At 35.1% G+C, this 7,814-nt stretch overlaps 1 long non-coding RNA gene across 1 annotated transcript; it reads left to right on the top strand.

The window, feature by feature from the left end:
* The first annotated feature begins 363 nt into the window (after positions 1-363).
* LOC149816958 (uncharacterized) lies at positions 364-5,889 on the top strand. Its single transcript, XR_016427701.1, has 2 exons — positions 364-538; positions 5,306-5,889. It is a non-coding gene; the product is annotated as an uncharacterized LOC149816958 (long non-coding RNA).
* The last annotated feature ends 1,925 nt before the right edge of the window (positions 5,890-7,814 follow it).

Raw genomic sequence — 7,814 nt, 5'->3', positions numbered from 1 at the left:
GGGGCAAAGGAGGGAGGGTTTAGGGTTTTGGAGGAGAGCCATGGTCGTTCTTTCTTTGCAGGATTACCACATCGATGATCATGTGCTAGTTTTTTTCTTATCTTGTTCCCTTTTTTTCTTATTTACTGTGATCTGCCTCAAACCTTTTCACCCTACCATATTGTTTATTGATTCTTGTATAGACTGACAATTTTGGTGAAACTAATATTGATCCTACGGCTTGGGAAGACAAAAAATGTAAAGGTGAATCAAGATTTCTTGCATAGGTAGAATAAGCAATCAACCACTTTCTATTTTCCTTTTGTCATCATACATCATTGATCAGTTAGTAATATCTCCCTGATTTGGTGTCTCCATAAATCAACATGTGAGAATTCGTGTGCGGAAGCTTTAGAAACCACTGGAGGAAGACTTATTCAGGCCTGTTCTGCATCATTATGATGGCCACAAGTTTCGTCTTGAGCTCTTCATACCGGAGGTAATGGACTGAAAACCACTCTTATTCATAACATCTTGAAGTTCAAGTTTGTTCACAATGGTAGGTGGTTCAACTCTACCTGGTAAATTGTTGATTGAAAATTGCCATTATACACAACATCTTGAGCTACCAATTGTCTTGGTAGGGAAATTGTTTGTGGCATTTTGATTCCACATGTTGGTTTTTTATATGGAAGATTGGTTTTGTTTTATTTTTTCTCTGTTAGTTTGAAGAAAAGAACATGTGCCAGCTTTCTCTAAAACAAAAGGTGGATGCATGAAATCCAAGGCGTATACGTAAAAAAAAACTTAATTTTTGGTCAAATGAGGACTTTGACCCTTATTTGACTAAAAAATTCAAGGTGTGTACGCCTCAGCTTGAGGCGCGCCTTGCCTCGAGGCGTGCGCCTCAAGGCGTGCGCCTCAAGGCGTGCGCCTCAAGGCGTGCGCCTCAAGGCGTATGCCTCAAGGCACTTTTTTTTTATTTTTTTTTTAAATTTTATGATGGATTAGCGACGATTAATATTCGTCGCTAATATTCAGTGATGAATTTTTGATGTTTTGCGATAGATTATATTCTGTCGATAAATTAATGATGGATTAGCGACAGAATATAATCCATCACAAAACTAAATATGTGCTTATTTAGCGATGGATTAGTGACAGAGCATGTTCGTCGCTAATCCATCACATATTAGCGACAAAAGTAGCGACAAATAAATTCTGTCACATTTTAGCGACTAGGATTTTGCGACGGACACTATTCATCGCTAATCCATCGCTAAACACGTTAGTGACGAATTTTGCGATGGATTAGCAACAAATAGCGTTCGTCGCTAACCACTTCAAAGAAAAAAGTTTTGGGGGTACGTAATAGACACCATTCTTAAGCCTCTTCTAAAGCTCACCAAACTTGAAGGAGGCATAGAGAAAGCTCTTGAAAAAGATCGAACCAATGCTATTTACAATCATCAAATAAAGGTAGAGGATTAAAAAAACAACCATGCTAAAATTCTAGCATGGTTCATGAACAATGTCGATATTAAGATGTGTGCCAATATTATCAAATTCAGAAAGGCAAATGAGACATGGTTCTTTATGAAGGTTATGTATACCCAAAAAGGCCTTACAAAATATGATTTCTTGCAAGAAAAAACTAGAACCACTAAACAAGAGGACACAAGTGTTCAAGATTATTTTAGTGCCTTGTCTCCTCTTTGGGATGAGTTGGCACTTCTTAAACCTAAGTGAAAAGCCGCCGCAGTCATGAAACTTAGGCGTGAGCAAATAAAAAATATATATTTTTTTAAGTTTTTGCATGGTCTACACCTAGAGTTTGAACAAGTTAAATCTTCCCTTCTCCATAGATCCCCCACTATGCCTCTTGAAGAGGTTCCTGCCGAAATATGCAATGAGAAAACTTGTCTTGGAATGACTACAAAAGGTGATGAAGTATTGGTCGTGTCTAGGTCCGATAACAATATGAAAGCATACATGTCTCCATATTTTGGGAGGCAAAACTATAATGGATAATCTCAAAAATTATTTGCCACAATTGTAATAAACGAGTACATATCAAATCGGCATGTCCAAAACTTAACAAAAAGGTGGCTTTTGTTGGAGAATCCACATCTAGGAAGAATGAAAAGACAAATAAATATCTTAAAAATTCTATTAGTCAATTAATGGAGGCACTCCAATAATTCCTTAAGACATCTTCTTCAAGTTCAGGTGCCGCTCTTGATTCAGGTATGTGCTCTTTGATTCTTGACTCAAGGGCCTCCTTTCACATGACTCCGTATGAAAATGTTCTTTTCAATGTATGAACTAACTCAAAATTACCTTGTGTTTTAACCATAGATGGGCCATCTTTAAAAATCAACAGTATTGGAACTTTAGACTTTCAAAAAATCTTTGTTCTAAAAATTAGAGTTGTTGCTAAATTGAATTTAAATTTTTTTCTATTTCATAAATTTTTGACCATAGATATAAAATCTCTTTCTCATCTAAATGTTGCTCTATGCAAGATCTCCAGTCAGAGAAGCTGATTGGGCAAAGATTTTGTCTCTTCCATCCAAATCATTTTTTAATTATATCGAAGATAAAGATATTGTAACTTGGCATAAAAGACTTAGACATCCAAGTTTATCTAAGATGTATCTTTTCCCCTTTTTAGAAAAAAAATTAATTGCAAACAATGCATTCTTGGGAAAATAAAATCATTTTATTTTCCAAATAGAACCTTTATTTCTACAAAACCATTTGAGTCAGTGCATTTAGATGTATGAATCCCATCCTTAGTCATGTTTAAGGGTAGCTATTTGTATTATATTACATTTATTGATGACTTCACTAGATATGTATGTGTCTACTTTCTTAACTTCAAATCAGATATTTTCTCATGTTTTAAAAAGTTTCACATGATTATTAAAAATTAATTTCAAAGCAATATTTTTATACTTAAGTTTGAATTTGGTGGAGAATATATGTTAACAAATTTTCAAAATTATTTAAAACAAAATAGAATTTATCAAAGATTTTGTCTTAGGACCCCTCAACAAATTGATTTAGTGGAAAGAAAGCATAAACATATCATAGAAACCACTAGAACCCTACTTATTTCTAAAAATATTCCTAACCATTGGGCTAAATAGAATGCCTTCGTCTTGTTTGCAAAATATTTTTTTATTTGAAAAATTATTTTACATAATACCCGATTTCAAGCGATTACAAATTTTTGGTTGCAAATGTTTTGTTCTTACTCAGAAAAATGACAAATTGTCTCCAAAAGCCTTTGAATGTATTTTTTTGGGGTATAGTGAATAACAAACTATATGTTTTTAAAGATGTAACTTTCTTGAAAAATAAAAATGGTTTTTATAAAAAAAGATAACAAAGAGGAAGTAGACTATACTTTCTTGTTTGATCTTTTACTAAAAGAACAACATGGTTCCCATGAATTAAATGATTGTGAGGTAAATCACGATGGTAATTATATTTGTGATAACTCTTTAGATAATAAGGTTGATAATGGGCATCATAATGTTATTGATAATTTAGAGTCATCTCATAATGATGATAATGTGGTTGAAAATTCCTCTAATGATATGCATGTCTATACTTGGTATGAGCAAAGAGATCAACCTTGTTCTTATAAAAGTTATTCACAAGATTTACCCATAGAAGAGTCAACCTTTAAGAGATCTAACCGAATATGCATTCCACCAAATAGGTTCATGCCATATGGCTCTTTTTCTCCAAACTATAGAGCTTGTTTAATGGCACTCCACTCTTATCCTGAACCATCACATTACAATGAAACTAAAAACTATCCTCATTGGATTGAAGCCATGAACATAGAACTAAATGCTTTTCGTAAGACCAACACTTGGAAAGTAGTTAGTCTATCATGAGAAAAGAAATTTGTAGGATGTAGATGGGTATTTAAGGTTAAAACTAAAAGTGATGATACTCTTGAAAGATACAAAGCTAAGTTAGTTGCTAAAGAGTATGCTCAGGAATATGTGATTGATTATGATGAAACCTTTATGCCGCTAGAGATAATGATTAATATAAGAACCCTAATAGCCATTGCCTCCATTTAAAAGTGTCCCTTTTATCAGTTAGATGGCAAAAATGTCTTTCTCAATGGAGGACTTAACAAAGAAGTTTACATGGATCCTCCATTGAGGTTTGACATTGATAGAGGAAAAACTCTTAAACTAAAAAGGCTTTATATGGACTTAAACATACCCCTAAGGCTTGGTATGATATATTCAGTACTGTTATGGTTAATTTGTGTTATTGTTCTTGTCATACTGCCACTACTCTTTTTATCAAGAAAACAAGTATTTATTCTACTATTGTATGTAGATTATATGATAATCATCGGAAATGGCAAAAAGGGAGTTGATGAAAATCAAAACTATCTTAAAGAAAAATTTTGATATGCTTGATCTGGGTTTTTTAGGATATTTTTGTTAAAATTAATGTATCTTATATATATATAATATCCTTGAACAATATAGGTGACTATGGTTGAAATAACTCAACACATCTTATTCACTAGTAAAAGAAAATCATGATAAATGAGTCTCTAGGATTCAATTGAGTAGATATCCCCTAGAACTGCTACTCTCTCCTAGTAGTGTAGTATTGTCACTATATTTATACTGGTCCTTGTTATATGCTACGCAATAGATTCCACCAGTCTTTTAATCTTTTTTTTCATGCTTCGTGGTTCAAACCTTATAGGTATACATAGCTCGTTTAGTGAGAAACATGTTTATTGTGGTTTTCTGATGCATAAAGAGGTTTATAAAAAGTTCCAAAAGTTTGGCCCACAATGCACCAAAAATTTACAATCTCTGAAGATGCGACCTGCGAACCACAGTAGGCCTATATAATTCCAAGATTGTGCACAAGATTGTGCGTTTGTAGATGGTTCTGTATTGGGTTAGTGTACAGAAGATGGCAAAAGTCTAGTCGGAGATATCTAGAGGAAGGGAAAGAAGATATGCTAAAAGTATGGGTTGAATTGTGTTCCTACTTTTTCAGCTATCGTTGCATAATTCTATAAACTAGTATGGTTGAAGGAAGTTGTGTATATGATGTGGTCTAAGTAACAATGTGTAGGCAATTTAGATCTCTTGTTGGCAGAGCCCCAGCCAAGTAGAAATAGATAGGAGCAGAAAGAAAAGATTGCACTTCCTGTTAGGTTAGAATCCTTTGAATTGGATCATTAAATGAATAAAATTTCATTTTTCTCCAGTTAAAAATGTCACAATTCATTCTACCTTCATCCTAATAGTTGAAACTTTCTTTTCAGGTATCAAATCCGTACTCTGTATTTTTTGCTGAGGACAGACTGAACTCCATTAAAATTACTGTGGGAAAACACAAACAAATGGATGAGGGCAATAGCCAAACTCTTCAAAGGCCTGGGGTGGATGTGTCCGCAGATTATAATGAAAACAGACATGTATGCTGCTGATCAGGAGCAAGACATTGATGATGGTGGTTTTGAAGATTGATTCCTTGATCTTTGCAAATACACTGTGAGATCATCCGAAGGACCCAAAGGTTGGTGAGAAAGGGTGTACATTTTTCCTGTAACAAAGTTAACATCAGTATGCCTCTTCACAGTTTTCATTATAGATGAGTGTAATAAGATGCTTGTATTGTAGTACTTTACTGTCTCTAGTTGTGCGGATAATCAAAGTAAGCTACTGATGTGGCTTTCAAAGCCCAGCTAGGAGTTCCAAACTTGCAAAAGGAAATGAAGAGCTGCTGTTCCAGGGGTTCCTGTCAACGGGCTCAAATCCAATATATTTTGTCCAGGTTATTTGTGTATTTCATAAACAGTTTGGTTCTAGTGATGCATAAAGCAAAAGGACAATCTTATGGTGCAAACAGTCTGTGTTCCCTCTTAACCCATGTTTGTTTTTTGCCCCTTTATGTTGCAGTATGTAATCTTGTTAATCGGACATGCTGGGATTATGGTAGAACTTGATTTAAATCGCTGCTCTAGTAGTTGATTACTGGATCCTCGAGCAAGATGACTTTATCTACCACTTCAATTGCAGGAGTATTGCCCAAAGCCGATCCAGGCCAGTGTGTTGTTCATGAAACTTGTGAAAGTCATTGCTGTCAGGACTCAAGACCAACGATGACAATAAGCACCTGGTGCATGAAACGGAGCTATCCCCTGCATGAAATAAAACTGAACTAGCTTTTTCCATGTATGGCAAACTTGTTTGGGTTGCTTTTTTTTTTTTATATTTTCAAGTCATTCTCAGAATGTAAGACCTGTCTAACTCTTCTGGCCTTACTGATTTGCCCTAAGCATAAGAGTAGGACTTGTCTAATTAAAAGCCCAAAACAGAGAGCTGCTGCACAGTAAATGCAGCAGTTTGATATAGCCACTCGTGTACCATTGAACCTTAATACATTTGTCTGTGTGATTTCTTAGCTAATCTTTTTGCAAAATGGGAAGAGCATACGTGTTACATAAAATGTTCATTTTTTTGGTCATGGTGCAAATTCTAAGCCTTTTAAAGGGGTGTTTGATATGCGGGACCAGTGCAGACACTGATTGGTCCCTGCACGGGTGCTGTCATGCATTTGATGCGCAGGGCGTGCGGCGTCTCTACTGGCAAGCCCAAGATAAACGCCACATGTTCTGCCTGCAAGGTGTTTGTCCTGTGATGCAAATACGGCCTTAAGGTTCTGCCTTGTTCCTACTGGGATGCATTGGGGAGATTGGTTTTACAAGGCACTTGAAGGGAAAACTATCTTTCTAGGTGTTTGAATGGCGAAGGGGAGATTAAACCATTCTTGCTTTTTCCTGCTCTTAGCCAACAGCTGTTGTTAAGTGTAAGAGTACGTATTGATTCATGTGAATTCTCAGGAATGAGAATTCACATTCTTACAAGATGTAATCTTGTTTGGATGCCATAATTTTTTGAAGGGAATTCTAAAATTCTAGAAATCTTTATTTAGAGTTTCCACCTCAGGTGGGAACCCTAATTCTCGATATATCGGGAGCTCCCTCTCGATACCACTCCCTCCTCTCGTTCTTCTCCCTCCCCATTGTCCCTGCCTCCCTCCTAATCATCTCTCTCTCTCTCTCTCGCCCTCTCTCTCTTGGGTAGACGACTGCAATATGTGATGAAGCATTCTCACGTAAATGAAAACCCTAAAAAGCAATATAAGAATGAAAATTGTTCTCATACTTGTTTATCTCTGTTTCATCTTCAGTTTTTCCTTATTTGTTGGATTTTGTTAGAACCTTAAGATTGTGAAATGCATGGTATCCCCTTTCATCCACCTTTTCTTTGAACCCTAAAATAAATACATGAATGGAATCATTTGGTGCCATTAGAAACCCTAAAATGAAATACTTTGCATCTCTATTTGTTGTGGATTTTTTGATTAGTTATATTCATCGAAAAAATGATTGTACCATACAAATATTCTTTCGATGTTCAAAACCGTAAATATCTGACATTGTTAGGACCCTTTTACTCTTTGCAATTGTAAATTTAAGCATTTTTGTAATAAAATTATAATGTTCGTCGACTATGTCCAACACCCACTTAAATAAAGAATCACAGGTTTTTTATGCGAATTTAGACCTCATGAACTCACATAAATTTCTTTGTGAAATTTTGGTGAAACTGAACCAACAAAAATTGCAAATATCCTACTCTTTCGCATATAATAAAATATATTTATGAAACACCTCTTGCAAATATCTTACTGTTTCGCATATACTTTCCAAAATCACATAAATTTATGTATAAAACACTTACCACTAATTTCGCAAATAACTTACT

The sequence above is a fragment of the Nuphar pumila genome, chromosome 14, assembly GCF_984573655.1.
Source record: "Nuphar pumila chromosome 14, dmNupPumi1.hap1.1, whole genome shotgun sequence".
Lineage (NCBI taxonomy): Eukaryota > Viridiplantae > Streptophyta > Magnoliopsida > Nymphaeales > Nymphaeaceae > Nuphar > Nuphar pumila.
This window is presented reverse-complemented; position numbering and strand designations above follow the sequence as displayed.